At 42.8% G+C, this 21727-nt stretch overlaps 19 non-coding genes across 19 annotated transcripts; all 19 read right to left on the bottom strand.

Annotated features, from left to right (window-relative positions):
- Positions 1–4722: 4722 nt before the first annotated feature.
- On the bottom strand, positions 4723–4804 carry trnas-gcu (transfer RNA serine (anticodon GCU)). The gene has a single exon. It is a non-coding gene; the product is annotated as a tRNA-Ser (tRNA).
- A 1041-nt stretch (positions 4805–5845) lies between these two features.
- On the bottom strand, positions 5846–5927 carry trnas-gcu (transfer RNA serine (anticodon GCU)). The gene has a single exon. It is a non-coding gene; the product is annotated as a tRNA-Ser (tRNA).
- A 480-nt stretch (positions 5928–6407) lies between these two features.
- Positions 6408–6489, bottom strand: trnas-gcu (transfer RNA serine (anticodon GCU)). Its single transcript has one exon. It is a non-coding gene; the product is annotated as a tRNA-Ser (tRNA).
- A 479-nt stretch (positions 6490–6968) lies between these two features.
- trnas-gcu (transfer RNA serine (anticodon GCU)) lies at positions 6969–7050 on the bottom strand. Its single transcript has one exon. It is a non-coding gene; the product is annotated as a tRNA-Ser (tRNA).
- A 480-nt stretch (positions 7051–7530) lies between these two features.
- trnas-gcu (transfer RNA serine (anticodon GCU)) lies at positions 7531–7612 on the bottom strand. Its single transcript has one exon. It is a non-coding gene; the product is annotated as a tRNA-Ser (tRNA).
- Positions 7613–8092: 480 nt separating this feature from the next.
- On the bottom strand, positions 8093–8174 carry trnas-gcu (transfer RNA serine (anticodon GCU)). The gene has a single exon. It is a non-coding gene; the product is annotated as a tRNA-Ser (tRNA).
- Positions 8175–8654: 480 nt separating this feature from the next.
- trnas-gcu (transfer RNA serine (anticodon GCU)) lies at positions 8655–8736 on the bottom strand. The gene has a single exon. It is a non-coding gene; the product is annotated as a tRNA-Ser (tRNA).
- A 480-nt stretch (positions 8737–9216) lies between these two features.
- Positions 9217–9298, bottom strand: trnas-gcu (transfer RNA serine (anticodon GCU)). The gene has a single exon. It is a non-coding gene; the product is annotated as a tRNA-Ser (tRNA).
- A 480-nt stretch (positions 9299–9778) lies between these two features.
- On the bottom strand, positions 9779–9860 carry trnas-gcu (transfer RNA serine (anticodon GCU)). Its single transcript has one exon. It is a non-coding gene; the product is annotated as a tRNA-Ser (tRNA).
- Positions 9861–12381: 2521 nt separating this feature from the next.
- On the bottom strand, positions 12382–12463 carry trnas-gcu (transfer RNA serine (anticodon GCU)). The gene has a single exon. It is a non-coding gene; the product is annotated as a tRNA-Ser (tRNA).
- Positions 12464–12943: 480 nt separating this feature from the next.
- Positions 12944–13025, bottom strand: trnas-gcu (transfer RNA serine (anticodon GCU)). Its single transcript has one exon. It is a non-coding gene; the product is annotated as a tRNA-Ser (tRNA).
- Positions 13026–13505: 480 nt separating this feature from the next.
- On the bottom strand, positions 13506–13587 carry trnas-gcu (transfer RNA serine (anticodon GCU)). Its single transcript has one exon. It is a non-coding gene; the product is annotated as a tRNA-Ser (tRNA).
- Positions 13588–16108: 2521 nt separating this feature from the next.
- Positions 16109–16190, bottom strand: trnas-gcu (transfer RNA serine (anticodon GCU)). Its single transcript has one exon. It is a non-coding gene; the product is annotated as a tRNA-Ser (tRNA).
- A 480-nt stretch (positions 16191–16670) lies between these two features.
- Positions 16671–16752, bottom strand: trnas-gcu (transfer RNA serine (anticodon GCU)). Its single transcript has one exon. It is a non-coding gene; the product is annotated as a tRNA-Ser (tRNA).
- Positions 16753–17232: 480 nt separating this feature from the next.
- trnas-gcu (transfer RNA serine (anticodon GCU)) lies at positions 17233–17314 on the bottom strand. The gene has a single exon. It is a non-coding gene; the product is annotated as a tRNA-Ser (tRNA).
- A 480-nt stretch (positions 17315–17794) lies between these two features.
- Positions 17795–17876, bottom strand: trnas-gcu (transfer RNA serine (anticodon GCU)). Its single transcript has one exon. It is a non-coding gene; the product is annotated as a tRNA-Ser (tRNA).
- A 480-nt stretch (positions 17877–18356) lies between these two features.
- On the bottom strand, positions 18357–18438 carry trnas-gcu (transfer RNA serine (anticodon GCU)). The gene has a single exon. It is a non-coding gene; the product is annotated as a tRNA-Ser (tRNA).
- A 480-nt stretch (positions 18439–18918) lies between these two features.
- trnas-gcu (transfer RNA serine (anticodon GCU)) lies at positions 18919–19000 on the bottom strand. Its single transcript has one exon. It is a non-coding gene; the product is annotated as a tRNA-Ser (tRNA).
- Positions 19001–19480: 480 nt separating this feature from the next.
- On the bottom strand, positions 19481–19562 carry trnas-gcu (transfer RNA serine (anticodon GCU)). The gene has a single exon. It is a non-coding gene; the product is annotated as a tRNA-Ser (tRNA).
- Between the last annotated feature and the right edge of the window lie 2165 nt (positions 19563–21727).

Genomic DNA, 21727 nt, shown 5'->3' with positions numbered 1-21727 from the left:
GAAGTTATTCTTCAATACCTGAATCTTATTAGTCGCTCTAGGATTGCGCAGGGATTCTATTTTCATGTGGGGCCATGTAAGAGAGGAAATAACAAATGTTGTGTGAAGAGGTTGGTGTTATAATCCACACATGCAGTTCATCGCCTTCACCACTCAGATACCAAGTCCTGTGCTCTCGCTGTGGCAGTCAGCAATTTTACCAGTGAAAGTCAAAATCTTCCAGTGCCAAAATAAAGCACATCATTTTAATTGTTACACGATGAGGATGGGATTCAAACCCATGCATGCAGAGCACAATGGATTAGCAGTCCATCACCTTAACCACTCGGCCACCTCATCCTGTTTTTTGGAAGTTGCAAATGACCTTAAAAGACTGTAGTTGCTGTATGTAAACCCTAGATTGAAATCAATGAAAGTTATGCAGAGCAATGGCAAGGACATGTGTCGATCCCATCGAGACATTTAACAAATGTTTTGTCAAGCCGAGTGGTCTCAAGTGCTTGATTAAGTGTTTTGAGCTGTCGGTTCAAATCCCACCATTGAGGTTGCCCTTGGTGAAGCTATTCTTCAATACCTGAATTGTATTAGTCGCACTAGGATTGTGCAGGGACTCTATATTCATGTGGGGCCATGTAAGAGAGGAAATAACAAATGTTTTGTGAAGAGGTTGGTGTTATAATCCACACATGCAGTTCATCGCCTTCACCACTCAGATACCAAGTCCTGTGCTCTCGCTGTGGCAGTCAGCAATTTTACCAGTGTTTGTGAAAGTCAAAATCTTCCAGTGCCAAAATAAAGCACCGAATTTTAATTGTTACACGATGAGATTCTAACCCATGCATGTAGAGCACAATGGATAAGCAGTCCATCGCCTTAACCACTCATCCACCTCATCCTGATATTTACATGTGGCAAATGACCTTAAAAAACTGTAGTTGCTGTAATGTAAACCCTAGATTGAAATCAATGAAAGTTAGGCAGAGCAATGGCAAGGCCATGTGTCGATCCCAACGAGACATTTAACAAATGTTTTGTCAGGCCGAGTGGTCTCAAGTGCTTGATTAAGTGTTTTGAGCTGTCGGTTCAAATCCAACCATTGAGGTTGCCCTTGGTGAAGCTATTCTTCAATACCTGAATCGTATCAGTCGCACGAGGATTGTGCAGGGACTCTATATTCATGTGGGGCCATGTAAGAGAGGAAATAATAAATGTTTTGTGAGATGGTTGGTGTTATAATCCAAACATGCAGTTCATCGCCTTCACCACTCAGATACCAAGTCCTGTGCTCTCGCTGTGGCAGTCAGCAATTTTACCAGTGTTTTTGAAAGTCAAAATCTTCCAGTGCCAAAATAAAGCACATCATTTTAATTGTTACACGATGAGGATGGGATTCGAACCCATGCATGCAGAGCACAATGGATTAGCAGTCTATCGCCTTAACCACTCAGCCACCTCATCCTGTTTTTTGGAAGTTGCAAATGACCTTAAAAGACTGTAGTTGCTGTATGTAAACCCTAGATTGAAATCAATGAAAGTTATGCAGAGCAATGGCAAGGACATGTGTTGATCCCATCGAGACATTTAACAAATGTTTTGTCAGGCCGAGTGGTCTCCAGTGCTTGATTAAGTGTGTTGAGGTGTCGGTTCAAATCCCACTATTGAGGTTGCCCTTGGTGAAGTTATTCTTCAATACCTGAATCTTATTAGTCGCTCTAGGATTGCGCAGGGATTCTATTTTCATGTGGGGCCATGTAAGAGAGGAAATAACAAATGTTGTGTGAAGAGGTTGGTGTTATAATCCACACATGCAGTTCATCGCCTTCACCACTCAGATACCAAGTCCTGTGCTCTCGCTGTGGCAGTCAGCAATTTTACCAGTGAAAGTCAAAATCTTCCAGTGCCAAAATAAAGCACATCATTTTAATTGTTACACGATGAGCTTCGAACCCATGCATGCAGAGCACAATGGATTAGCAGTCCATCGCCTTAACCACTCGGCCACCTCATCCTGTTTTTTGGAAGTTGCAAATGACCTTAAAAGACTGTAGTTGCTGTATGTAAACCCTAGATTGAAATCAATGAAAGTTATGCAGAGCAATGGCAAGGACGTGTCGATCCCATCGAGACATTTAACAAATGTTTTGTCAGGCCGAGTGGTCTCAAGTGCTTGATTAAGTGTTTTGAGCTGTCGGTTCAAATCCCACCATTGAGGTTGCCCTTGGTGAAGCTATTCTTCAATACCTGAATCGTATTAGTCGCACTAGGATTGTGCAGGGACTCTATATTCATGTGGGGCCATGTAAGAGAGGAAATAACAAATGTTTTGTGAAGAGGTTGGTGTTATAATCAACACATGCAGTTCATCGCCTTCACCACTCAGATACCAAGTCCTGTGCTCTCGCTGTGGCAGTCAGCAATTTTACCAGTGTTTGTGAAAGTCAAAATCTTCCAGTGCCAAAATAAAGCACCGAATTTTAATTGTTACACGATGAGATTCTAACCCATGCATATAGAGCACAATGGATAAGCAGTCCATCGCCTTAACCACTCATCCACCTCATCCTGTTATTTACATGTGGCAAATGACCTTAAAAAACTGTAGTTGCTGTAATGTAATCCCTAGATTGAAATCAATGAAAGTTAGGCAGAGCAATGGCAAGGCCATGTGTCGATCCCAACGAGACATTTAACAAATGTTTTGTCAGGCCGAGTGGTCTCAAGTGCTTGATTAAGTGTTTTGAGCTGTCGGTTCAAATCCCACCATTGAGGTTGCCCTTGGTGAAGCTATTCTTCAATACCTGAATCTTATTAGTCGAAGTAGAATTGCGCAGGGATTCTATATTCATGTGGGGCCATGTAAGAGATGAAATAACAAATGTTTTGTAAAGAGGTTGGTGTTATAATCCACACATGCAGTTCATCGCCTTCACCACTCAGATACCAAGTCCTGTGCTCTCGCTGTGGCAGTCAGCAATTTTACCAGTGTTTGTGAAAGTCAAAATCTTCCAGTGCCAAAATAAAGCACCGAATTTTAATTGTTTCACGATGAGGATGGGATTCGAACCCATGCATGCAGATCACAATGGATTAGCAGTCCATCGCCTTAACCACTCGGCCACCTCTTCCTGTTTTTTGGAAGTTGCAAATGACCTTAAAAGACTGTAGTTGCTGTATGTAAACCCTAGATTGAAATCAATGAAAGTTATGCAGAGCAATGGCAAGGACATGTGTCGATCCCATCGAGACATTTAACAAATGTTTTGTCAAGCCGAGTGGTCTCAAGTGCTTGATTAAGTGTTTTGAGCTGTCGGTTCAAATCCCACCATTGAGGTTGCCCTTGGTGAAGCTATTCTTCAATACCTGAATCGTATTAGTCGCACTAGGATTGTGCAGGGACTCTATATTCATGTGGGGCCATGTAAGAGAGGAAATAACAAATGTTTTGTGAAGAGGTTGGTGTTATAATCCACACATGCAGTTCATCGCCTTCACCACTCAGATACCAAGTCCTGTGCTCTCGCTGTGGCAGTCAGCAATTTTACCAGTGTTTGTGAAAGTCAAAATCTTCCAGTGCCAAAACAAAGCACCGAATTTATTTGTTCCACGATGAGATTCTAACCCATGCATGTAGAGCACAATGGATAAGCAGTCCATCGCCTTAACCACTCGGCCACCTCTTCCTGTTTTTTGGAAGTTGCAAATGACCTTAAAAGACTGTAGTTGCTGTATGTAAACCCTAGATTGAAATCAATGAAAGTTATGCAGAGCAATGGCAAGGCCATGTGTCGATCCCATCGAGACATTTAACAAATGTTTTGTCATGCCGAGTGGTCTCCAGTGCTTGATTAAGTGTGTTGAGGTGTCGGTTCAAATCTCACTATTGAGGTTGCCCTTGGTGAAGTTATTCTTCAATACCTGAATCTTATTAGTCGCTCTAGGATTGCGCAGGGATTCTATTTTCATGTCGGGCCATGTAAGAGAGGAAATAACAAATGTTGTGTGAAGAGGTTGGTGTTATAATCCACACATGCAGTTCATCGCCTTCACCACTCAGATACCAAGTCCTGTGCTCTCGCTGTGGCAGTCAGCAATTTTACCAGTGTTTGTGAAAGTCAAAACCTTCCAGTGCCAAAATAAAGCACCAAATTTTAATTGTTACACGATGAGGATGGGATTCGAACTCATGCATGCAGAGCACAATGGATTAGCAGTCCATCGCCTTAACCACTCGGCCACCTCATCCTGTTTTTTGGAAGTTGCAAATGACCTTAAAAGACTGTAGTTGCTGTATGTAAACGCTAGATTGAAATCAATGAAAGTTATGCAGAGCAATGGCAAGGACATGTGTCGATCCCATCGAGACATTTAACAAATGTTTTGTCAGGCCGAGTGGTCTCCAGGGCTTGATTAAGTGTGTTGAGGTGTCGGTTCAAATCCCACTATTGAGGTTGCCCTTGGTGAAGTCATTCTTCAATACCTGAATCTTATTAGTCGCTCTAGGATTGCGCAGGGATTCTATTTTCATGTGGGGCCATGTAAGAGAGGAAATAACAAATGTTGTGTGAAGAGGTTGGTGTTATAATCCACACATGCAGTTCATCGCCTTCACCACTCAGATACCAAGTCCTGTGCTCTCGCTGTGGCAGTCAGCAATTTTGCCAGTGTTTGTGAAAGTCAAAATCTTCCAGTGCCAAAATAAAGCACCGAGTTCTAATTGTTACACGATGAGGATGGGATTCGAACCCATGCATGCAGAGCACAATGGATTAGCAGTCCATCGCCTTAACCACTCGGCCACCTCATCCTGTTTTTTGGAAGTTGCAAATTACCTTAAAAACTGTAGTTGCTGTATGTAAACCCTAGATTGAAATCAATGAAAGTTATGCAGAGCAATGGCAAGGCCATGTGTCGATCCCATCGAGACATTTAACAAATGTTTTGTCAGGCCGAGTGGTCTCCAGTGCTTGATTAAGAGTGTTGAGGTGTCGGTTCAAATCCCACTATTGAGGTTGCCCTTGGTGAAGTCATTCTTCAATACCTGAATCTTATTAGTCGCTCTAGGATTGCGCAGGGATTCTATTTTCATGTGGGTCCATGTAAGAGAGGAAATAACAAATGTTGTGTGAAGAGGTTGGTGTTATAATCCACACATGCAGTTCATCGCCTTCACCACTCAGATACCAAGTCCTGTGCTCTCTCTGTGGCAGTCAGCAATTTTGCCAGTGTTTGTGAAAGTCAAAATCTTCCAGTGCCAAAATAAAGCACATAATTTTAATTGTTTCACAATGAGGATGGGATTCAAACCCATGCATGCAGAGCACAATGGATTAGCAGTCCATCGCCTTAACCACTCGGCCACCTCATCCTGTTTTTTGGAAGTTGCAAATTACCTTAAAAGACTGTAGTTGCTGTATGTAAACGCTAGATTGAAATCAATGAAAGTTATGCAGAGCAATGGCAAGGACATGTGTCGATCCCATCGAGACATTTAACAAATGTTTTGTCAGGCCGAGTGGTCTCCAGGGCTTGATTAAGTGTGTTGAGGTGTCGCTTCAAATCCCACTATTGAGGTTGCCCTTGGTGAAGTTATTCTTCAATACCTGAATCTTATTAGTCGCTCTAGGATTGCGCAGGGATTCTATTTTCATGTGGGTCCATGTAAGAGAGGAAATAACAAATGTTGTGTGAAGAGGTTGGTGTTATAATCCACACATGCAGTTCATCGCCTTCACCACTCAGATACCAAGTCCTGTGCTCTCTCTGTGGCAGTCAGCAATTTTGCCAGTGTTTGTGAAAGTCAAAATCTTCCAGTGCCAAAATAGAGCACATCAATTTAATTGTTACACGATGAGGATGGGATTCGAACCCATGCATGCAGAGCACAATGGATTAGCAGTCCATCGCCTTAACCACTCGGCCACCTCATCCTGTTTTTTGGAAGTTGCAAATTACCTTAAAAGACTGTAGTTGCTGTATGTAAACGCTAGATTGAAATCAATGAAAGTTATGCAGAGCAATGGCAAGGACATGTGTCGATCCCATCGAGACATTTAACAAATGTTTTGTCAGGCCGAGTGGTCTCCAGGGCTTGATTAAGTGTGTTGAGGTGTCGGTTCAAATCCCACTATTGAGGTTGCCCTTGGTGAAGTCATTCTTCAATACCTGAATCTTATTAGTCGCTCTAGGATTGCGCAGGGATTCTATTTTCATGTGGGGCCATGTAAGAGAGGAAATAACAAATGTTGTGTGAAGAGGTTGGTGTTATAATCCACACATGCAGTTCATCGCCTTCACCACTCAGATACCAAGTCCTGTGCTCTCGCTGTGGCAGTCAGCAATTTTGCCAGTGTTTGTGAAAGTCAAAATCTTCCAGTGCCAAAATAAAGCACCGAGTTCTAATTGTTACACGATGAGGATGGGATTCGAACCCATGCATGCAGAGCACAATGGATTAGCAGTCCATCGCCTTAACCACTCGGCCACCTCATCCTGTTTTTTGGAAGTTGCAAATTACCTTAAAAACTGTAGTTGCTGTATGTAAACCCTAGATTGAAATCAATGAAAGTTATGCAGAGCAATGGCAAGGCCATGTGTCGATCCCATCGAGACATTTAACAAATGTTTTGTCAGGCCGAGTGGTCTCCAGTGCTTGATTAAGAGTGTTGAGGTGTCGGTTCAAATCCCACTATTGAGGTTGCCCTTGGTGAAGTTATTCTTCAATACCTGAATCTTATTAGTCGCTCTAGGATTGCGCAGGGATTCTATTTTCATGTGGGTCCATGTAAGAGAGGAAATAACAAATGTTGTGTGAAGAGGTTGGTGTTATAATCCACACATGCAGTTCATCGCCTTCACCACTCAGATACCAAGTCCTGTGCTCTCTCTGTGGCAGTCAGCAATTTTGCCAGTGTTTGTGAAAGTCAAAATCTTCCAGTGCCAAAATAAAGCACATCAATTTAATTGTTACACGATGAGGATGGGATTCGAACCCATGCATGCAGAGCACAATGGATTAGCAGTCCATCGCCTTAACCACTCGGCCACCTCATCCTGTTTTTTGGAAGTTGCAAATGACCTTAAAAGACTGTAGTTGCTGTATGTAAACGCTAGATTGAAATCAATGAAAGTTATGCAGAGCAATGGCAAGGACATGTGTCGATCCCATCGAGACATTTAACAAATGTTTTGTCAGGCCGAGTGGTCTCCAGGGCTTGATTAAGTGTGTTGAGGTGTCGGTTCAAATCCCACTATTGAGGTTGCCCTTGGTGAAGTTATTCTTCAATACCTGAATCTTATTAGTCGCTCTAGGATTGCGCAGGGATTCTATTTTCATGTGGGTCCATGTAAGAGAGGAAATAACAAATGTTGTGTGAAGAGGTTGGTGTTATAATCCACACATGCAGTTCATCGCCTTCACCACTCAGATACCAAGTCCTGTGCTCTCTCTGTGGCAGTCAGCAATTTTGCCAGTGTTTGTGAAAGTCAAAATCTTCCAGTGCCAAAATAGAGCACATCAATTTAATTGTTACACGATGAGGATGGGATTCGAACCCATGCATGCAGAGCACAATGGATTAGCAGTCCATCGCCTTAACCACTCGGCCACCTCATCCTGTTTTTTGGAAGTTGCAAATTACCTTAAAAGACTGTAGTTGCTGTATGTAAACCCTAGATTGAAATCAATGAAAGTTATGCAGAGCAATGGCAAGGCCATGTGTCGATCCCATCGAGACATTTAACAAATGTTTTGTCTGGCCGAGTGGTCTCCAGTGCTTGATTAAGAGTGTTGAGGTGTCGGTTCAAATCCCACTATTGAGGTTGCCCTTGGTGAAGTCATTCTTCAATACCTGAATCTTATTAGTCGCTCTAGGATTGCGCAGGGATTCTATTTTCATGTGGGTCCATGTAAGAGAGGAAATAACAAATGTTGTGTGAAGAGGTTGGTGTTATAATCCACACATGCAGTTCATCGCCTTCACCACTCAGATACCAAGTCCTGTGCTCTCTCTGTGGCAGTCAGCAATTTTGCCAGTGTTTGTGAAAGTCAAAATCTTCCAGTGCCAAAATAGAGCACATCAATTTAATTGTTACACGATGAGGATGGGATTCGAACCCATGCATGCAGAGCACAATGGATTAGCAGTCCATCGCCTTAACCACTCGGCCACCTCATCCTGTTTTTTGGAAGTTGCAAATTACCTTAAAAGACTGTAGTTGCTGTATGTAAACCCTAGATTGAAATCAATGAAAGTTATGCAGAGCAATGGCAAGGCCATGTGTCGATCCCATCGAGACATTTAACAAATGTTTTGTCTGGCCGAGTGTTCTCCAGTGCTTGATTAAGAGTGTTGAGGTGTCGGTTCAAATCCCACTATTGAGGTTGCCCTTGGTGAAGTCATTCTTCAATACCTGAATCTTATTAGTCGCTCTAGGATTGCGCAGGGATTCTATTTTCATGTGGGTCCATGTAAGAGAGGAAATAACAAATGTTGTGTGAAGAGGTTGGTGTTATAATCCACACATGCAGTTCATCGCCTTCACCACTCAGATACCAAGTCCTGTGCTCTCTCTGTGGCAGTCAGCAATTTTGCCAGTGTTTGTGAAAGTCAAAATCTTCCAGTGCCAAAATAAAGCACATCAATTTAATTGTTACACGATGAGGATGGGATTCGAACCCATGCATGCAGAGCACAATGGATTAGCAGTCCATCGCCTTAACCACTCGGCCACCTCATCCTGTTTTTTGGAAGTTGCAAATGACCTTAAAAGACTGTAGTTGCTGTATGTAAACGCTAGATTGAAATCAATGAAAGTTATGCAGAGCAATGGCAAGGACATGTGTCGATCCCATCGAGACATTTAACAAATGTTTTGTCAGGCCGAGTGGTCTCCAGGGCTTGATTAAGTGTGTTGAGGTGTCGGTTCAAATCCCACTATTGAGGTTGCCCTTGGTGAAGTTATTCTTCAATACCTGAATCTTATTAGTCGCTCTAGGATTGCGCAGGGATTCTATTTTCATGTGGGTCCATGTAAGAGAGGAAATAACAAATGTTGTGTGAAGAGGTTGGTGTTATAATCCACACATGCAGTTCATCGCCTTCACCACTCAGATACCAAGTCCTGTGCTCTCTCTGTGGCAGTCAGCAATTTTGCCAGTGTTTGTGAAAGTCAAAATCTTCCAGTGCCAAAATAGAGCACATCAATTTAATTGTTACACGATGAGGATGGGATTCGAACCCATGCATGCAGAGCACAATGGATTAGCAGTCCATCGCCTTAACCACTCGGCCACCTCATCCTGTTTTTTGGAAGTTGCAAATTACCTTAAAAGACTGTAGTTGCTGTATGTAAACGCTAGATTGAAATCAATGAAAGTTATGCAGAGCAATGGCAAGGACATGTGTCGATCCCATCGAGACATTTAACAAATGTTTTGTCAGGCCGAGTGGTCTCCAGGGCTTGATTAAGTGTGTTGAGGTGTCGGTTCAAATCCCACTATTGAGGTTGCCCTTGGTGAAGTCATTCTTCAATACCTGAATCTTATTAGTCGCTCTAGGATTGCGCAGGGATTCTATTTTCATGTGGGGCCATGTAAGAGAGGAAATAACAAATGTTGTGTGAAGAGGTTGGTGTTATAATCCACACATGCAGTTCATCGCCTTCACCACTCAGATACCAAGTCCTGTGCTCTCGCTGTGGCAGTCAGCAATTTTGCCAGTGTTTGTGAAAGTCAAAATCTTCCAGTGCCAAAATAAAGCACCGAGTTCTAATTGTTACACGATGAGGATGGGATTCGAACCCATGCATGCAGAGCACAATGGATTAGCAGTCCATCGCCTTAACCACTCGGCCACCTCATCCTGTTTTTTGGAAGTTGCAAATTACCTTAAAAACTGTAGTTGCTGTATGTAAACCCTAGATTGAAATCAATGAAAGTTATGCAGAGCAATGGCAAGGCCATGTGTCGATCCCATCGAGACATTTAACAAATGTTTTGTCAGGCCGAGTGGTCTCCAGTGCTTGATTAAGTGTGTTGAGGTGTCGGTTCAAATCCCACTATTGAGGTTGCCCTTGGTGAAGCTATTCTTCAATACCTGAATCGTATTAGTCGCACTAGGATTGTGCAGGGACTCTACATTCATGTGGGGCCATGTAAGAGAGGACATAACAAATGTTTTGTGAAGAGGTTGGTGTTATAATCCACACATGCAGTTCATCGCCTTCACCACTCAGATACCAAGTCCTGTGCTCTCGCTGTGGCAGTCAGCAATTTTACCAGTGTTTGTGAAAGTCAAAATCTTCCATTGCCAAAATAAAGCACCGAATTTTAATTGTTACACGATGAGATTCTAACCCATGCATGTAGAGCACAATGGATAAGCAGTCCATCGCCTTAACCACTCATCCACCTCATCCTGTTACTTAGATGTGGCAAATTACCTTAAAAACCTGTAGTTGCTGTATGTAAACCCTAGATTGAAATCAATGAAAGTTAGGCAGAGCAATGGCAAGGCCATGTGTCGATCCCATCGAGACATTTAACAAATGTTTTGTCAGGCCGAGTGGTCTCAAGTGCTTGATTAAGTGTTTTGAGCTGTCGGTTCAAATCCCACCATTGAGGTTGCCCTTGGTGAAGCTATTCTTCAATACCTGAATCTTATTAGTCGCACTAGTATTGCGCAGGGATTCTATATTCATGTGGGGCCATGTAAGAGATGAAATAACAAATGTTTTGTGAAGAGGTTGGCGTTATAATCCACACATGCAGTTCATCGCCTTCACCACTCAGATACCAAGTCCTGTGCTCTCGCTGTGGCAGTCAGCAATTTTACCAGTGTTTGTGAAAGTCAAAATCTTCCAGTGCCAAAATAAAGCAGATTATTTTTCACCACACTTCACCACTCAGAGCACAATGGATTAGCAGTCCATCGCCTTAACCACTCGGCCACCTCATCCTGTTTTTTGGAAGTTGCACTATTGAGGTTGCCCTTGGTGAAGTTATTCTTCAATACCTGAATCTTATTAGTCTTTCTAGGATTGCGCAGGGATTCTATTTTCATGTGGGGCCATGTAAGAGAGGAAATAACAAATATTGTGTGAAGAGGTTGGTGTTATAATCCACACATGCAGTTCATCGCCTTCACCACTCAGATACCAAGTCCTGTGCTCTCGCTGTGGCGGTCAGCAATTTTACCAGTGTTTGTAAAAGTCAAAATCTTCCAGCGCCAAAATAAAGCACATCATTTTAATTGTTTCACGATGAGGATGGGATTCAAACCCATGCATGCAGAGCACAATGGATTAGCAGTCCATCGCCTTAACCACTCATCCACCTCAACCTGTTTTTTACATGTGGCAAATGACCTTAAAAAACTGTAGTTGCTGTATTTAAACCCTAGATTGAAATCAATGAAAGTTAGCCAGAGCAATGGCAAGGCCATGTGTCGATCCCATCGAGACATTTAACAAATGTTTTGTCAGGCCGAGTGGTCTCCAGTGCTTGATTAAGTGTGTTGAGGTGTCGGTTCAAATCCCACTATTGAGGTTGCCCTTGGTGAAGTTATTCTTCAATACCTGAATCTTATTAGTCACTCTAGGATTGCGCAGGGATTCTATTTTCATGTGGGGCCATGTAAGAGAGGAAATAACAAATGTTGTGTGAAGAGGTTGGCGTTATAATCCACACATGCAGTTCATCGCCTTCACCACTCAGATACCAAGTCCTGTGCTCTCGCTGTGGCAGTCAGCAATTTTACCAGTGTTTGTGAAAGTCAAAATCTTCCAGTGCCAAAATAAAGCACATAATTTTAATTGTTTCACAATGAGGATGGGATTCAAACCAATGCATGCAGAGCACAATGGATTAGCAGTCCATCGCCTTAACCACTCGGCCACCTCATCCTGTTTTTTGGAAGTTGCAAATTACCTTAAAAGACTGTAGTTGCTGTATGTAAACGCTAGATTGAAATCAATGAAAGTTATGCAGAGCAATGGCAAGGACATGTGTCGATCCCATCGAGACATTTAACAAATGTTTTGTCAGGCCGAGTGGTCTCCAGGGCTTGATTAAGTGTGTTGAGGTGTCGGTTCAAATCCCACTATTGAGGTTGCCCTTGGTGAAGTTATTCTTCAATACCTGAATCTTATTAGTCGCTCTAGGATTGCGCAGGGATTCTATTTTCATGTGGGTCCATGTAAGAGAGGAAATAACAAATGTTGTGTGAAGAGGTTGGTGTTATAATCCACACATGCAGTTCATCGCCTTCACCACTCAGATACCAAGTCCTGTGCTCTCTCTGTGGCAGTCAGCAATTTTGCCAGTGTTTGTGAAAGTCAAAATCTTCCAGTGCCAAAATAGAGCACATCAATTTAATTGTTACACGATGAGGATGGGATTCGAACCCATGCATGCAGAGCACAATGGATTAGCAGTCCATCGCCTTAACCACTCGGCCACCTCATCCTGTTTTTTGGAAGTTGCAAATGACCTTAAAAGACTGTAGTTGCTGTATGTAAACGCTAGATTGAAATCAATGAAAGTTATGCAGAGCAATGGCAAGGACATGTGTCGATCCCATCGAGACATTTAACAAATGTTTTGTCAGGCCGAGTGGTCTCCAGGGCTTGATTAAGTGTGTTGAGGTGTCGGTTCAAATCCCACTATTGAGGTTGCCCTTGGTGAAGTTATTCTTCAATACCTGAATCTTATTAGTCGCTCTAGGATTGCGCAGGGATTCTATTTTCATGTGGGTCCATGTAAGAGAGGAAATAACAAATGTTGTGTGAAGAGGTTGGTGTTATAATCCACACATGCAGTTCATCGCCTTCACCACTCAGATACCAAGTCCTGTGCTCTCTCTGTGGCAGTCAGCAATTTTGCCAGTGTTTGTGAAAGTCAAAATCTTCCAGTGCCAAAATAGAGCACATCAATTTAATTGTTACACGATGAGGATGGGATTCGAACCCATGCATGCAGAGCACAATGGATTAGCAGTCCATCGCCTTAACCACTCGGCCACCTCATCCTGTTTTTTGGAAGTTGCAAATTACCTTAAAAGACTGTAGTTGCTGTATGTAAACGCTAGATTGAAATCAATGAAAGTTATGCAGAGCAATGGCAAGGACATGTGTCGATCCCATCGAGACATTTAACAAATGTTTTGTCAGGCCGAGTGGTCTCCAGGGCTTGATTAAGTGTGTTGAGGTGTCGGTTCAAATCCCACTATTGAGGTTGCCCTTGGTGAAGTCATTCTTCAATACCTGAATCTTATTAGTCGCTCTAGGATTGCGCAGGGATTCTATTTTCATGTGGGGCCATGTAAGAGAGGAAATAACAAATGTTGTGTGAAGAGGTTGGTGTTATAATCCACACATGCAGTTCATCGCCTTCACCACTCAGATACCAAGTCCTGTGCTCTCGCTGTGGCAGTCAGCAATTTTGCCAGTGTTTGTGAAAGTCAAAATCTTCCAGTGCCAAAATAAAGCACCGAGTTCTAATTGTTACACGATGAGGATGGGATTCGAACCCATGCATGCAGAGCACAATGGATTAGCAGTCCATCGCCTTAACCACTCGGCCACCTCATCCTGTTTTTTGGAAGTTGCAAATTACCTTAAAAACTGTAGTTGCTGTATGTAAACCCTAGATTGAAATCAATGAAAGTTATGCAGAGCAATGGCAAGGCCATGTGTCGATCCCATCGAGACATTTAACAAATGTTTTGTCAGGCCGAGTGGTCTCCAGTGCTTGATTAAGTGTGTTGAGGTGTCGGTTCAAATCCCACTATTGAGGTTGCCCTTGGTGAAGCTATTCTTCAATACCTGAATCGTATTAGTCGCACTAGGATTGTGCAGGGACTCTACATTCATGTGGGGCCATGTAAGAGAGGACATAACAAATGTTTTGTGAAGAGGTTGGTGTTATAATCCACACATGCAGTTCATCGCCTTCACCACTCAGATACCAAGTCCTGTGCTCTCGCTGTGGCAGTCAGCAATTTTACCAGTGTTTGTGAAAGTCAAAATCTTCCATTGCCAAAATAAAGCACCGAATTTTAATTGTTACACGATGAGATTCTAACCCATGCATGTAGAGCACAATGGATAAGCAGTCCATCGCCTTAACCACTCATCCACCTCATCCTGTTACTTAGATGTGGCAAATTACCTTAAAAACCTGTAGTTGCTGTATGTAAACCCTAGATTGAAATCAATGAAAGTTAGGCAGAGCAATGGCAAGGCCATGTGTCGATCCCATCGAGACATTTAACAAATGTTTTGTCAGGCCGAGTGGTCTCAAGTGCTTGATTAAGTGTTTTGAGCTGTCGGTTCAAATCCCACCATTGAGGTTGCCCTTGGTGAAGCTATTCTTCAATACCTGAATCTTATTAGTCGCACTAGTATTGCGCAGGGATTCTATATTCATGTGGGGCCATGTAAGAGATGAAATAACAAATGTTTTGTGAAGAGGTTGGCGTTATAATCCACACATGCAGTTCATCGCCTTCACCACTCAGATACCAAGTCCTGTGCTCTCGCTGTGGCAGTCAGCAATTTTACCAGTGTTTGTGAAAGTCAAAATCTTCCAGTGCCAAAATAAAGCAGATTATTTTTCACCACACTTCACCACTCAGAGCACAATGGATTAGCAGTCCATCGCCTTAACCACTCGGCCACCTCATCCTGTTTTTTGGAAGTTGCACTATTGAGGTTGCCCTTGGTGAAGTTATTCTTCAATACCTGAATCTTATTAGTCGCTCTAGGATTGCGCAGGGATTCTATTTTCATGTGGGGCCATGTAAGAGAGGAAATAACAAATATTGTGTGAAGAGGTTGGTGTTATAATCCACACATGCAGTTCATCGCCTTCACCACTCAGATACCAAGTCCTGTGCTCTCGCTGTGGCGGTCAGCAATTTTACCAGTGTTTGTAAAAGTCAAAATCTTCCAGCGCCAAAATAAAGCACATCATTTTAATTGTTTCACGATGAGGATGGGATTCAAACCCATGCATGCAGAGCACAATGGATTAGCAGTCCATCGCCTTAACCACTCATCCACCTACACCTGTTTTTTACATGTGGCAAATGACCTTAAAAAACTGTAGTTGCTGTATTTAAACCCTAGATTGAAATCAATGAAAGTTAGCCAGAGCAATGGCAAGGCCATGTGTCGATCCCATCGAGACATTTAACAAATGTTTTGTCAGGCCGAGTGGTCTCCAGTGCTTGATTAAGTGTGTTGAGGTGTCGGTTCAAATCCCACTATTGAGGTTGCCCTTGGTGAAGTTATTCTTCAATACCTGAATCTTATTAGTCACTCTAGGATTGCGCAGGGATTCTATTTTCATGTGGGGCCATGTAAGAGAGGAAATAACAAATGTTGTGTGAAGAGGTTGGCGTTATAATCCACACATGCAGTTCATCGCCTTCACCACTCAGATACCAAGTCCTGTGCTCTCGCTGTGGCAGTCAGCAATTTTACCAGTGTTTGTGAAAGTCAAAATCTTCCAGTGCCAAAATAAAGCACATAATTTTAATTGTTTCACAATGAGGATGGGATTCAAACCCATGCATGCAGAGCACAATGGATTAGCAGTCCATCGCCTTAACCACTCGGCCACCTCATCCTGTTTTTTGGAAGTTGCAAATTACCTTAAAAGACTGTAGTTGCTGTATGTAAACGCTAGATTGAAATCAATGAAAGTTATGCAGAGCAATGGCAAGGACATGTGTCGATCCCATCGAGACATTTAACAAATGTTTTGTCAGGCCGAGTGGTCTCCAGGGCTTGATTAAGTGTGTTGAGGTGTCGGTTCAAATCCCACTATTGAGGTTGCCCTTGGTGAAGTCATTCTTCAATACCTGAATCTTATTAGTCGCTCTAGGATTGCGCAGGGATTCTATTTTCATGTGGGGCCATGTAAGAGAGGAAATAACAAATGTTGTGTGAAGAGGTTGGTGTTATAATCCACACATGCAGTTCATCGCCTTCACCACTCAGAGACCAAGTCCTGTGCTCTCGCTGTGGCAGTCAGCAATTTTGCCAGTGTTTGTGAAAGTCAAAATCTTCCAGTGCCAAAATAAAGCACCGAGTTCTAATTGTTACACGATGAGGATGGGATTCGAACCCATGCATGCAGAGCACAATGGATTAGCAGTCCATCGCCTTAACCACTCGGCCACCTCATCCTGTTTTTTGGAAGTTGCAAATGACCTTAAAAGACTGTAGTTGCTGTATGTAAACGCTAGATTGAAATCAATGAAAGTTATGCAGAGCAATGGCAAGGACATGTGTCGATCCCATCGAGACATTTAACAAATGTTTTGTCAGGCCGAGTGGTCTCCAGGGCTTGATTAAGTGTGTTGAGGTGTCGGTTCAAATCCCACTATTGAGGTTGCCCTTGGTGAAGTTATTCTTCAATACCTGAATCTTATTAGTCGCTCTAGGATTGCGCAGGGATTCTATTTTCATGTGGGTCCATGTAAGAGAGGAAATAACAAATGTTGTGTGAAGAGGTTGGTGTTATAATCCACACATGCAGTTCATCGCCTTCACCACTCAGATACCAAGTCCTGTGCTCTCTCTGTGGCAGTCAGCAATTTTACCAGTGTTTGTGAAAGTCAAAATCTTCCAGTGCCAAAATAGAGCACATCAATTTAATTGTTACACGATGAGGATGGGATTCGAACCCATGCATGCAGAGCACAATGGATTAGCAGTCCATCGCCTTAACCACTCGGCCACCTCATCCTGTTTTTTGGAAGTTGCAAATTACCTTAAAAGACTGTAGTTGCTGTATGTAAACGCTAGATTGAAATCAATGAAAGTTATGCAGAGCAATGGCAAGGACATGTGTCGATCCCATCGAGACATTTAACAAATGTTTTGTCAGGCCGAGTGGTCTCCAGTGCTTGATTAAGTGTGTTGAGGTGTCGGTTCAAATCCCACTATTGAGGTTGCCCTTGGTGAAGTTATTCTTCAATACCTGAATCTTATTAGTCGCTCTAGGATTGCGCAGGGATTCTATTTTCATGTGGGGCCATGTAAGAGAGGAAATAACAAATGTTGTGTGAAGAGGTTGGTGTTATAATCCACACATGCAGTTCATCGCCTTCACCACTCAGATACCAAGTCCTGTGCTCTCGCTGTGGCAGTCAGCAATTTTGCCAGTGTTTGTGAAAGTCAAAATCTTCCAGTGCCAAAATAAAGCACCGAGTTCTAATTGTTACACGATGAGGATGGGATTCGAACCCATGCATGCAGAGCACAATGGATTAGCAGTCCATCGCCTTAACCACTCGGCCACCTCATCCTGTTTTTTGGAAGTTGCAAATGACCTTAAAAGACTGTAGTTGCTGTATGTAAACGCTAGATTGAAATCAATGAAAGTTATGCAGAGCAATGGCAAGGACATGTGTCGATCCCATCGAGACATTTAACAAATGTTTTGTCAGGCCGAGTGGTCTCCAGGGCTTGATTAAGTGTGTTGAGGTGTCGGTTCAAATCCCACTATTGAGGTTGCCCTTGGTGAAGTTATTCTTCAATACCTGAATCTTATTAGTCGCTCTAGGATTGCGCAGGGATTCTATTTTCATGTGGGTCCATGTAAGAGAGGAAATAACAAATGTTGTGTGAAGAGGTTGGTGTTATAATCCACACATGCAGTTCATCGCCTTCACCACTCAGATACCAAGTCCTGTGCTCTCTCTGTGGCAGTCAGCAATTTTACCAGTGTTTGTGAAAGTCAAAATCTTCCAGTGCCAAAATAGAGCACATCAATTTAATTGTTACACGATGAGGATGGGATTCGAACCCATGCATGCAGAGCACAATGGATTAGCAGTCCATCGCCTTAACCACTCGGCCACCTCATCCTGTTTTTTGGAAGTTGCAAATTACCTTAAAAGACTGTAGTTGCTGTATGTAAACGCTAGATTGAAATCAATGAAAGTTATGCAGAGCAATGGCAAGGACATGTGTCGATCCCATCGAGACATTTAACAAATGTTTTGTCAGGCCGAGTGGTCTCCAGTGCTTGATTAAGTGTGTTGAGGTGTCGGTTCAAATCCCACTATTGAGGTTGCCCTTGGTGAAGTTATTCTTCAATACCTGAATCTTATTAGTCGCTCTAGGATTGCGCAGGGATTCTATTTTCATGTGGGTCCATGTAAGAGAGGAAATAACAAATGTTGTGTGAAGAGGTTGGTGTTATAATCCACACATGCAGTTCATCGCCTTCACCACTCAGATACCAAGTCCTGTGCTCTCGCTGTGGCAGTCAGCAATTTTGCCAGTGTTTGTGAAAGTCAAAATCTTCCAGTGCCAAAATAAAGCACCGAGTTCTAATTGTTACACGATGAGGATGGGATTCGAACCCATGCATGCAGAGCACAATGGATTAGCAGTCCATCGCCTTAACCACTCGGCCACCTCATCCTGTTTTTTGGAAGTTGCAAATGACCTTAAAAGACTGTAGTTGCTGTATGTAAACGCTAGATTGAAATCAATGAAAGTTATGCAGAGCAATGGCAAGGACATGTGTCGATCCCATCGAGACATTTAACAAATGTTTTGTCAGGCCGAGTGGTCTCCAGGGCTTGATTAAGTGTGTTGAGGTGTCGCTTCAAATCCCACTATTGAGGTTGCCCTTGGTGAAGTTATTCTTCAATACCTGAATCTTATTAGTCGCTCTAGGATTGCGCAGGGATTCTATTTTCATGTGGGTCCATGTAAGAGAGGAAATAACAAATGTTGTGTGAAGAGGTTGGTGTTATAATCCACACATGCAGTTCATCGCCTTCACCACTCAGATACCAAGTCCTGTGCTCTCTCTGTGGCAGTCAGCAATTTTGCCAGTGTTTGTGAAAGTCAAAATCTTCCAGTGCCAAAATAGAGCACATCAATTTAATTGTTACACGATGAGGATGGGATTCGAACCCATGCATGCAGAGCACAATGGATTAGCAGTCCATCGCCTTAACCACTCGGCCACCTCATCCTGTTTTTTGGAAGTTGCAAATTACCTTAAAAGACTGTAGTTGCTGTATGTAAACGCTAGATTGAAATCAATGAAAGTTATGCAGAGCAATGGCAAGGACATGTGTCGATCCCATCGAGACATTTAACAAATGTTTTGTCAGGCCGAGTGGTCTCCAGGGCTTGATTAAGTGTGTTGAGGTGTCGGTTCAAATCCCACTATTGAGGTTGCCCTTGGTGAAGTCATTCTTCAATACCTGAATCTTATTAGTCGCTCTAGGATTGCGCAGGGATTCTATTTTCATGTGGGTCCATGTAAGAGAGGAAATAACAAATGTTGTGTGAAGAGGTTGGTGTTATAATCCACACATGCAGTTCATCGCCTTCACCACTCAGATACCAAGTCCTGTGCTCTCGCTGTGGCAGTCAGCAATTTTGCCAGTGTTTGTGAAAGTCAAAATCTTCCAGTGCCAAAATAAAGCACCGAGTTCTAATTGTTACACGATGAGGATGGGATTCGAACCCATGCATGCAGAGCACAATGGATTAGCAGTCCATCGCCTTAACCACTCGGCCACCTCATCCTGTTTTTTGGAAGTTGCAAATGACCTTAAAAGACTGTAGTTGCTGTATGTAAACGCTAGATTGAAATCAATGAAAGTTATGCAGAGCAATGGCAAGGACATGTGTCGATCCCATCGAGACATTTAACAAATGTTTTGTCAGGCCGAGTGGTCTCCAGGGCTTGATTAAGTGTGTTGAGGTGTCGGTTCAAATCCCACTATTGAGGTTGCCCTTGGTGAAGTCATTCTTCAATACCTGAATCCTATTAGTCGCACTAGGATTGTGCAGGGACTCTACATTCATGTGGGGCCATGTAAGAGAGGACATAACAAATGTTTTGTGAAGAGGTTGGTGTTATAATCCACACATGCAGTTCATCGCCTTCACCACTCAGATACCAAGTCCTGTGCTCTCGCTGTGGCAGTCAGCAATTTTACCAGTGTTTGTGAAAGTCAAAATCTTCCATTGCCAAAATAAAGCACCGAATTTTAATTGTTACACGATGAGATTCTAACCCATGCATGTAGAGCACAATGGATAAGCAGTCCATCGCCTTAACCACTCATCCACCTCATCCTGTTACTTAGATGTGGCAAATTACCTTAAAAACCTGTAGTTGCTGTATGTAAACCCTAGATTGAAATCAATGAAAGTTAGGCAGAGCAATGGCAAGGCCATGTGTCGATCCCATCGAGACATTTAACAAATGTTTTGTCAGGCCGAGTGGTCTCAAGTGCTTGATTAAGTGTTTTGAGCTGTCGGTTCAAATCCCACCATTGAGGTTGCCCTTGGTGAAGCTATTCTTCAATACCTGAATCTTATTAGTCGCACTAGTATTGCGCAGGGATTCTATATTCATGTGGGGCCATGTAAGAGATGAAATAACAAATGTTTTGTGAAGAGGTTGGCGTTATAATCCACACATGCAGTTCATCGCCTTCACCACTCAGATACCAAGTCCTGTGCTCTCGCTGTGGCAGTCAGCAATTTTACCAGTGTTTGTGAAAGTCAAAATCTTCCAGTGCCAAAATAAAGCAGATTATTTTTCACCACACTTCACCACTCAGAGCACAATGGATTAGCAGTCCATCGCCTTAACCACTCGGCCACCTCATCCTGTTTTTTGGAAGTTGCACTATTGAGGTTGCCCTTGGTGAAGTTATTCTTCAATACCTGAATCTTATTAGTCGCTCTAGGATTGCGCAGGGATTCTATTTTCATGTGGGGCCATGTAAGAGAGGAAATAACAAATATTGTGTGAAGAGGTTGGTGTTATAATCCACACATGCAGTTCATCGCCTTCACCACTCAGATACCAAGTCCTGTGCTCTCGCTGTGGCGGTCAGCAATTTTACCAGTGTTTGTAAAAGTCAAAATCTTCCAGCGCCAAAATAAAGCACATCATTTTAATTGTTTCACGATGAGGATGGGATTCAAACCCATGCATGCAGAGCACAATGGATTAGCAGTCCATCGCCTTAACCACTCATCCACCTCAACCTGTTTTTTACATGTGGCAAATGACCTTAAAAAACTGTAGTTGCTGTATTTAAACCCTAGATTGAAATCAATGAAAGTTAGCCAGAGCAATGGCAAGGCCATGTGTCGATCCCATCGAGACATTTAACAAATGTTTTGTCAGGCCGAGTGGTCTCCAGTGCTTGATTAAGTGTGTTGAGGTGTCGGTTCAAATCCCACTATTGAGGTTGCCCTTGGTGAAGTTATTCTTCAATACCTGAATCTTATTAGTCACTCTAGGATTGCGCAGGGATTCTATTTTCATGTGGGGCCATGTAAGAGAGGAAATAACAAATGTTGTGTGAAGAGGTTGGCGTTATAATCCACACATGCAGTTCATCGCCTTCACCACTCAGATACCAAGTCCTGTGCTCTCGCTGTGGCAGTCAGCAATTTTACCAGTGTTTGTGAAAGTCAAAATCTTCCAGTGCCAAAATAAAGCACATAATTTTAATTGTTTCACGATGAGGATGGGATTCAAACCCATGCATGCAGAGCACAATGGATTAGCAGTCCATCGCCTTAACCACTCGGCCACCTCATCCTGTTTTTTGGAAGTTGCAAATTACCTTAAAAGACTGTAGTTGCTGTATGTAAACGCTAGATTGAAATCAATGAAAGTTATGCAGAGCAATGGCAAGGACATGTGTCGATCCCATCGAGACAT

Source organism: Oncorhynchus mykiss, chromosome 15 (genome assembly GCF_057628025.1).
Source record: "Oncorhynchus mykiss isolate SJ-2025 chromosome 15, ASM5762802v1, whole genome shotgun sequence".
Lineage (NCBI taxonomy): Eukaryota > Metazoa > Chordata > Actinopteri > Salmoniformes > Salmonidae > Oncorhynchus > Oncorhynchus mykiss.
This window is presented reverse-complemented; position numbering and strand designations above follow the sequence as displayed.